A 10163-nucleotide genomic window follows, 5' to 3' on the forward strand; every position below is an offset into this window, starting at 1 on the left:
TTATGCTTTAGTTAGTTGGTCTTATTGTGACTTTCACAAAACTTATGCTCTTTTTTGTTTGTTTACAGCTTCTTAAACTTATTTTCCTTTCTTGCAGAGCCCTGGGTTTCCAATGGGAATTTTATCTTTGTAAACAGAAAAGCGTCTTTAGCCTTTCTGGTACTGCAGATCTACTGCTGACAAATTCCTCCAGCTTTTTACATCACTTATTTGACCTTTGTATTTGACGGTTATTTTCTCTGACTGCATTTTGTACTGATGGGTTTTGTAGTTATTATATTTGATTGCTCACATTTGAGTGTTTTTTAACATTTCAACATTCTCCATTGTCTATCCTCCTGCTTCTGATGAAACGCTGCAGTAATTTACAAGTATTTTTTGGGCACAATGTTACTTTTTGGGTCTGTTCATTTTACATTTTCTCTTTGTTTTCACCAGTTTGTGAAGTTGGGTTGAAGTTATATCAGTCACTGTTACAGTATTTTCCATTAAAACTTTGACATATATAAATATAGATAATTATACAGCATGTGTGTTAATCATACAATAACTGATTTTCTGTGGCTAGCTTAATTTATGTAAAATGTTTATCTCCAGTTAGATACATCTTTCATTTTTCCATGAAATGCCATGACTTTGTTCTTTATATTTGCCAAAATTCCAGTGTGAACATTACATTTTATTTGTTCATCCAGTCTTGTTGAACACTTACTACTTCCTTAATTTAGTTATTGTGACTATTGTAAAAATGTTGGTGTTCCAGTATCCCTGGGATATGTGGACTTGTATTCCTTTGGGTAAACCACCATCAGCTTCAGTTCTTACAAAGTGACATCATCATCATTCTAAATTTTCCAGAAAGATGTACTTTATGGAAGTATATTCAAAGGACTAAAGGTTAAGATAAAATAACAATAAGTGAAAAAGCAAGAGGGAAAATTTTAAGTGGTTTGTTACTTTATTTTTCTACTCATCAAAAAGGCAACACAAATCACCTAACTGTTGTTTAGCAGTTTCCTCTGAGATTGAAACATTCCATGTACCAGGGAGATAGCTTAAGACCAAAGTCCAGTATCTTTAAATAGCTTCAGGAAGTCCCTGAAACTGAGCAGATTCTCTAGACCACTCCTTTCCAAAGTAAAGCAATAAAGTATGCTGAAAGTTAGAAGAGCCATGCTGCAAAGAAAACTCTCAGACAAACAAACCCCAAAAGAATACTCTAAGTCTGGACTAGCTTTGTAGACCAGGTTTAGAGCAATTACAGCACATGGAAAGGACACTCTTCCCACCTGTTGAGCTGGCTGCAGACTGGTGCATTCCAGCTTTTGTGTGCAGTCACGTGTGCTGGGGTGGACATTGGTGATACAGCTGTCTTTGAGTCATTTGTCCTCCTGTAAGTGACTCCTCGCCCATATTTCTGTAAGTAACCCCACTACAACTCACTGAATCATACCAAGTTAGACTTTGGTGGTATCTGTATGTGTGGTGGGTTCCCTATCTGGGGCAACAAACATGTGTCTAGTGTCTCTCGGGAAAAGATTTGTCATACCACATCAACCAACTGATTAGTCAACCAACAAGCTAACCAACCAAACTGGCAAACAAACCAAAGGCAGAATCTTAAAATATTGTTGTTTTTTGGGAATATGAACGGTCCTGCACTGACCTTAATATTAATGTGCTCAAACATAGTCCCTCATGGGAAAGAATAGCAGTGTATATGTTGCTCTACTCTCATGAATTCCCCAACCTCTTGCTGGTCTCCAAGTCCCCCTTCTAAGCAATTTCTGTGTTTCTCAGTGTGTTTGTGAGCCTAGCAAGAGTAGGCCTGGTTATAAAGCCACAGCACCTTCACAAGATGAAAGAAATGAAGACCTTATTCATACAAAGTCTTTGTTTGTGGACAAACAGAACAGCTGATACTTTTAGGAAATGAGGCAGCTGGCACATAGGGGTGGATTTATGAATTTTCATTATTTTGAGCAGTTACTACATCCTTAAGGCATTCCTCTAAAGCCTTCTAAACAGTTGTCAAGCTGAGATTACTTAGGAAAAAAAGTATAAACTATATAAAAATTGTGCAAGTGAAAGGAATATGAATCTAATAGCTAAGTAAGATTACAATGTATTATTATGATAGTTTTTTAAATCGTCATGTATAGTTTTAGACATTTTTTTTTACCCATAGTCTGAACTTCATGTCTTCCTCCTTGAATCACAGCACATAAAGTTAGAAGAGACTTTGGTTGCTGTGATCAATAGAGTGTGAGACTAGGACAATATTTTGCCCACAGAACTAAGTCATAAAAAGCCAAGCAGATTCCTTTGTTTTCTTCTTGTATATTTGATTTACTAGGAGACCATTATCAATTAAGGAACAGCAAGAACCTCGAGACTATTATGGAGTGGCAATGCCTATGACCAAATCGCAATTCAATTGAATTTGGTATGCGCCTGAGAGCAAACATGAAGCCAAAATGTTTGAAAAATGCTTGACCAGGCATCCTTCAGCTGATAGTCAAAAAGTGAGGCCCATTGTTATTACAAGGAACAAAGACACTGTCTAGCCAAATCTTTCCCAGATCTGCAGCACAACAAAGATTTGGGAAAAAGTGATTAATTCTGATTCTTTCCCTGACTATTCAACAACAAATGGAATAGATATGTAACCTAAAAATAATATTAATTTAATAGTAATTAATAATCTCATTTGATTAACTAGCTGGATATTAAGTAATAAAATACAATAATACATAGTTTTGGCTTAAAAGAGTTAGCAGGTTTGCTAAACATAAAAAAGTATAGATTGGATGAATTAACCTAAGAACTGGAATAGGTAAAATTTGACAATGACAGAAAAACATTTAACACAATTTAAAAAGTATATTACAGAACAATATGCATTCATAAGTCCATGAAGATATTTCTCAGTGTGTGGACACAAATGCTATATTCAAAGACGGCAGGTAATCTTAAAGCAAGTGTTATAAACTAATGTTATTATCATATAAACGTCTATATTACACTTACTTTTGTTTCATAAACAGTAAACATTAAAATAGTTTTTCTGTGATTTAAAACTACACCATCCAAGCAAGTAAACAAAGGAACAGAGGATGGGACAATTAATTAACGACTCCGTGTTCGACGCATTCTAAACTGGGATTACTGGGCACAGTGAAGTTTGCAACTCAAATCTCTGGTTTCATTCTCTAGCACTTTCTCAGTGTAGCACAGCTAAGGATTCTAATGAGGAACAAATGCACTATCTTCAGACTTAACTTTTCAGGGTTGAGATGTAAGTGCCCTATTATTATGCTAATGAGCATTTTTCAGACAAAAGAATGTAGAAAGCCTTTCCAGGTTGTTGAGAACAGAGCCACATCTTTTTTGTTCTTATTTCACATTCCCATCCTGCTCAAGGGTTTTTAAAAGGAGACCAATTTTGCTGTTGTTGTTGGTTTGTGTCATCTCACATTTTATTCTGCCTTTGGTCTCCCTTTTCCAACCCAGGCTACATCTGCAGAATAATCTACAGTGAGTGTTTGAACTGAGCAGACTTCAAAACCAGAGCGTCCCCTTGCTGGATCTGAGCTCCTCAGTATCAGGTGACCCCTTAAGCATTGAACTTCCAGCTTTGAATCCCTTTTAGGGTATAATTAGCCAGGGCGTGTTTTCCATGTTGTAATTGTGTCTCTTTTGGGCTGTTTCTGTTCTCTGAGGGCCCAGATTAGCAAAATGGATGTTGCTTTTGTTGCTGGATTTCTTCCCCTCTCCCCGATACACAATTTCCTTTCATTATGTACCCTTCTTTTATTAGCATATCTCAGCTTTCTCTTATACTTTTGGTTGTGAGCCTAGCCTTTAATGGCTGAGCCATCTCTCCAGCCCTTATCTCAGCTTTCTCACTGGTCGGCTGGATACACTATGCGAATTGAATGTCTGGATATTTCCACTGACCAAAGGCTTGCCATTGAGTATGACGCCTATCAGTTCAGCAAGTGTGGAAGGGTCTAGGACTGCACATTGTGTTCCATTATAAGTGGCATGCCCATAAATTCTCTTCTCAGGTTTCAAATGCACTCTTCTTCTTCCTGCAGGTAGTGTGCTGTCTCTGGGTGCTGTAGATCATTCTACCCCTGTGCCAAGTCTGATCACTATGGTGCAATGTTCTCTTCATGTGGACAATGTGTCAGTTGAGCTCACAACTTTCTATGTCCTTTCAGTAATGCAAATCCTTGTTTCTCTTATCCTTGGAGTTCTGGGTCCTTGAGCTTTGCCCTTTTCATTGTATAAGGAGACATGACAGAGGGGAAAAAATACAGAGCAGATAAAATGTTACTCTTTGTATGACATACCTTCTTGTACATCTTTATGATGAAATATATTTCATGGAAATGATATGGTCTTAATCTTGCCGACATTTCATTAGACATGGTATCTATAAAAGAACTGAAATGGCTTCTCTTCTGCCCTTTGAGTATGTGAAAATATCACTATGGAAATGGTGATGGTCACCTTTATTATTGCTGACACAACACAAAGCAGAAGAGCACAGGGACACTTTAAAATGATCATCATATCTATAGGGTCTTACAGTGCTTATTTCTTTATACCTCTGCCTGCTTATGTGAGGCAAAAATCATTCCAATTAGAACCCAAAGTCTGCTTCCCTCATCTGTGACAGACAGGATAATGCTTTGAATGATGTCCATGTCTTAATCCACAGAAGCTGTAAACATTCTCCTGCATGGCCAAGAAGACCTGGTAGGTGCGATTAAATTCATGATCTTGAGATGTGCAGATTATTGTATACTATTTGGCTTATCTCAGTGTAGTCACAGGTCTTCAGAGGGACGAAGGGGAAACCACAAAGATCATGTGAGGAAGACTTTTCTTCATTAATAAAGCAGGATGTCATCTGTCACCTTAGAACGCATGGGTATGGATTCCTGGACCAAACTCCCAGAAGGAAAGCAGAGAGGATACCTTGTTTTTGGATCAGAAAAGCCCATATTCATTCTAACAATCACAGCTATAATCTATCTGTGTTGCTTTCAGGGAGCGAAATGCTTGGCGATTTGTCTCAGCAGCAATAGGGAACTAATACATTTTCCAAAGAGACAGATTCAGGAAGTGATTTACTGGTTCAGTAGAAATGCCCAGCTTACCTTCTACAGAGTGAAATCGGCTAAAATTACTTCTTCCTTGTACCTTGTCAAATGAGGTTCATTTTTATTTCAACAACCTAAATGTCTGTCCCCTACATTCCCCCTTAGGCTGAACTTATTGTAATATCTTCAGCTATTCACCATCTCTGTCTACTTTTGCTGAAATGACCTAGTCGTATAATACTGAAAAATCTCTAGACGTTCCTTTCCCTGTCTTCAGCAGGAGGGAGTTAGTGAACCTTAGGAGACCTTCCTTTTATTCGAGCAATAAATCCTTCCGTTGAAATGAAGACTTATTTTTACAACCAATTCTTTTTGTAATGATACTGCAAACAATCACAAGGCCAGTGGAGGCTGAGTGACTGGAACATCTGCATTTTCAAGTGTAAAAGCATCCCACCAAATACATTGATTCCTGGTGGACGATACGTCTTCATTGCACATCAAAACAAGAGGATACTCGGGAAATAAAGTACTACGTACATGTAATATGACAGATTTTTTTCCAGCTCGCCCACTTTATAATTTTCCCATGTGTTTTCAGGTTTGATGCCTATTCTAATATCCTCTTTTCAGTGATCGTTAAACTAGTTGAGTATACTTCATGCAATACTAGTTAGAAAATATTCCATTAATCAGAGAAACCTCCTTGCTGCAGTGTTTGTATCTTGAGCTCAGCCACATGACCTTATGCTGTTGGGTTAGATTCATTTTTATTCCAATGAACCTATATTTATATCCAATGAACCTCGTATATTTATACTATAGACAACTTTCTACCTCATCTCATTTCAAACCAGGCATGCAGTGAGCCATTCTCTTTAGGAGGGTTAATTGAAAATTAATCGGGTGGTCCCTGTGTATATATTAACATGCTAGGATTATCATTATTACATTTTAACAGAGCTCCTATCTACAGTCCCTGGTTTAACAAGGCTTACCAGTGCTGTGTATAAACACACATACAAATAACAATTAGTATTTTATAATACATTGTTCACACATTGTGTATTAAAAACTCTGATGTTTAACTAAAGACATCTTGATTATAAATTACCTTGATCATCTGTCTCTTCTCATAAAAATAGATTATGTCTCCAAATCTTTACGCTTTGTGTAACTTCTCCTCAGACACATGCTTTTTTAATTATTGAATTTATACAAATTTTTATATTTGCCTCTTCCAATAGTCTATGTGATATCTTTATTTGGATTTACCAGGGCTACTTAATCACCAGTGTTTTTCAATAACACTCACAAAATTCCATATATGTTCTTTTTCCAGTAACATTCCTCCTTGTGTTAATTGATAACATCATTTCCCCCAAGTATTTAAACTTAAAAAAGTTTTACTTACTATAGACTTGACAAATAAAGTCCAAGATTCCCAGCAATATTTAAATTTCAGTTAGGCAGAAAGTTGTAATTAATATTAAATGTACCACTTTAGACTCAATTTTATTTCCTCAATCTAGCCATACACCGCCAGAGTGCATCACCCTTCAGTAATTCAGAATCATTAGGAGAATGGTTACAAAACAGATGGGTGAACCCCACCTTTCTTTTTTCACTACGTCTGTGTGTTATTTAGTTCAAACAATTAGAAATTGTTTTGAAATTGTAGCAGATTCTCCCTTCAGGTCCAAGCACATTACTCAACTCAGCACATTAAAAATTACCAATCAAGTTTCCCCAATTGATAGCCACAGCTCTCAGCTTTATCTTCCCATGAGAATAAATTGGGGGGGACGACTAAAACAATCATGCTCTTATCGTTCAGGCTTGGACTTGTTACACAGCTTCTGAGGTAATGCTGAATGGCAGACAGAGATAATTTTGTTTTATTGTATGCACTGGACATTGCTGAGTTTTTCTTTTTGGAACATATTAATGTTATTGATGAGTCAGATCTTATGAATGATTCTAGCTTGTTTCCCAACACTTATATTAAGTCTAATAGTGTTACCATCTAATTTATCTCTCACATAAGGGCTACTTTCTGTGTACCATGATTATTTGAATTTTGAAAATACTTTCAATAGTAAGTTTTGACAATTCAGTAAACACAACAGTTCTCATTTTGATATTTAAGGTATTGATAATTTCTCACACACTTATCAACTTTTTGATATGCTTCTTCATGCACATTGGATGCCCCAAGAAGCCAAGCTACACCCATCCGCCATTCCCTTTCAGCAATGACTTCCAAATATTTGCTGCTAATTTTGTTCATTGACCCTGTGTTTGCCCCACCCCTGAGAAGGAAATGGCACTATGCAGTTCTAGTTGCTTCTTTTCTTTTTCATTGTAAATCTAAAAACGCCCTCTTTCTTTAAGTGCAAAATGAAGGTCTTCCCTTCATAATAAAAGCAGTGGAGACTCAGATTTGTGAAAGCAAGAAATCAAGGCAAATTCTTTTCAACTTTGGATGTGTGGACTTAGTGCAGAAGATGACTAATATGAGAGAATCCTTTATTCCTTCTCTCCCTCAGCTGTAAAATCAGCATGGTATCCTTCTAGGTCACATCTTCTCCTTTGTTTATATTTGCTTTCAAAAAACAAACAATAAAACAAACAAACAAACAAACAAACAACCCGAAAAACCCTCCAAACAACTGTGGGTGCTGTCCTACCTACCTTTTATAATCTACTAATTTCAAAGCTTATCAGATACATGTCCTTGCAGGCAAAGTTGCTTGTTAGATATTTCTTCCGTAAACTTCTAGCTTGAGTCAAGGAAGCAAGAGAATTTGGGTGGAGAAAATGGCTAGACTAGCAGGCCGACATTTGTAGGGGTCTAGAGTTTTCTGTTTTTTGTTTGTTTGTTTGTTTGCTTTGTAGTTGGACCAAAACTGGCTTGAGGCACCTTTGCTAATAAACCCTCAGATTTCATTTTCTATATTCAGAGACTTTCTCTTTAATAACCTTAAGAGATCTCAATTCTGGTATTCATTCATTCACTCTACTGGTTCTTGTTCAGCCAGTTTTTATAGTTTCCTTTATGTTCATTAGGCTACAGTAAGGAACAAGGAGTCCTTATTCATCTGTACCTTAAGGAACAGATGTGCCAGTAAAGGATAAGTTACAATAAGGTGGTTAAAAAGAAGGGAGTGAAGGCTTTCTTTCTTCCTTCCTTCCTTCCTTCCTTCCTTCCTTCCTTCCTTCCTTCCTCCCTCCCTCCCTCCCTCCCTTCCTTCCTTCCTCTCTCTTTCTTTCTTTCTTTTCTTCTTTCCTTTCTTTCTTTCTTTCTTTCGTTCCTCCCTCCTTTCTTCTTTCCTTTCTTTTTTCTCTTTCTTTCTTTCTTTCTTTCTTTCTTTCTTTCTTTCTTTCCTTTTTTCTTTCTTTCTTTTTTCCTTCCTTCCTCCCTCCCTCCATTCATTCTTTCTCTCTTTTCTCTTTCTTTCTTTCTTCCTTTCTTTCTTTCTTTCTTTCTTTCTTTCTTTCTTTCTTTCTTTCTTTCTTTCTTTCTTTCCTCCCTCCCTCCCTCCCTCCCTCCCTTCTTTCTTTCCTTCTTTCTGTAAAGAAAGAGGGTTTGAAAGGTTTCTGTGGATGTTTCTCTCATAAATTGGAGAAACATGCCCAGCACAGGTGTTTGGAAACTTCTAGTGGTTACCCATTTTCAAGACAGTCAACTTTCATTCTAAGTGAAAAACATATCTGTTGGAGACCAGGGAACAAGTGGCATAGTGTGACCACTTTAGAAGATTGCCTAGTCTGCTCAGTATGGAACAGAAGTTTGATGGAGAGAAAACAGTTGGGGAAGAGGACTATCACTCATTCAATCAGGAAAGATTTATTTCTAAAATGGAAACAGTCAACAGGAGGAGTTAGGTTATTGGAAAGAATTAATGGGGATAAAAGAATAAAACTGCTGCTTCTGAGGTGTCAGGTCGGTAATGAAGGAAAATTGTGGTCCGGTTGCCTTACTTTATGGTTGTTGCATTTAGTGTTAAAGGATGCGAATATTACAGATACAGTAGATCCCATGACTTTCTGCTTTTATATCATATGCAGGTACAGTGATGGGCTTCAGTGACGGGCTTTCTTGAAGTGAACGAAACAAAGTGCCAGACCCATTTTCTTCAAACTTAAGGAATTTTAGAGAACGTAATGGGGGAAATTAAGCAGTCACTGTTTCTTTTTAATTTCCTGTGACAAAACATCTGACGAGAGCCAGTTTTAGAAAGAAGGGTAGGTTATGGATAATGGTTTGAGGGGATATAGTCTTTGAGGGCAGAATGATGAGGTAGCTGGGCATCATTGGGAAGTGGGGTGAATGCTGCTTCTCTACTCACTGTTACCTTCTTATTTACTCCTGGACTCCTAGCCCGGGGGATGCTGTGGCCCATATTCAACATGGCCTCCCTTCTTCTTGTATAGCTTCTAGAAACACCTTTATAGACATATGCAGAGGTTTGTTCCAATGGTAATACTAAATCTATTCTAAATCTAAAATGTCAATAGAGAGTAACCATTGCCTCTGCATTTCTGAATTATTACCTAATAGAAAAGTAGCAATCATTTTGGATTTTTTTTAAATCTTAATTTCAATCATTCATATACTGAAGTTTTCACTTGTAGCTTTGTAATTATGACTATAAAAGATGAGCATAACAGAAAACTACAGGCTGTTTCTATAAAAAACACGTGTGTAGCTTTAAACATATATAAAAATCAAGTTAACTTTTTGAACGATTCCGTAATTAATGCCATGTGTATGATATTGATATGTATGTGCAATTTGTTTTACATATTTCACTGTAATATAAAGAAGAACTTGGTACACAATAACTAGAGTAGGTACTGGGGAAAACACCATGAAGTTTAACCTGAAATAAGGTGGTTTGGAGAAAGGCTGGAAGCCCTTCTTTACTTTGGCATCATCTAGCACACAGGCATGCTTAAAAAAAGAGACTATGAAATGCAAGTAAGAGAAGAAGCTATAAAAAACACAGGGGGCTCTTTCCTCAGCTGACAAGCCCACTTACATTA

Source organism: Rattus norvegicus, chromosome 6 (assembly GCF_036323735.1).
Source record: "Rattus norvegicus strain BN/NHsdMcwi chromosome 6, GRCr8, whole genome shotgun sequence".
Classification (NCBI taxonomy): Eukaryota; Metazoa; Chordata; class Mammalia; order Rodentia; family Muridae; genus Rattus; species Rattus norvegicus.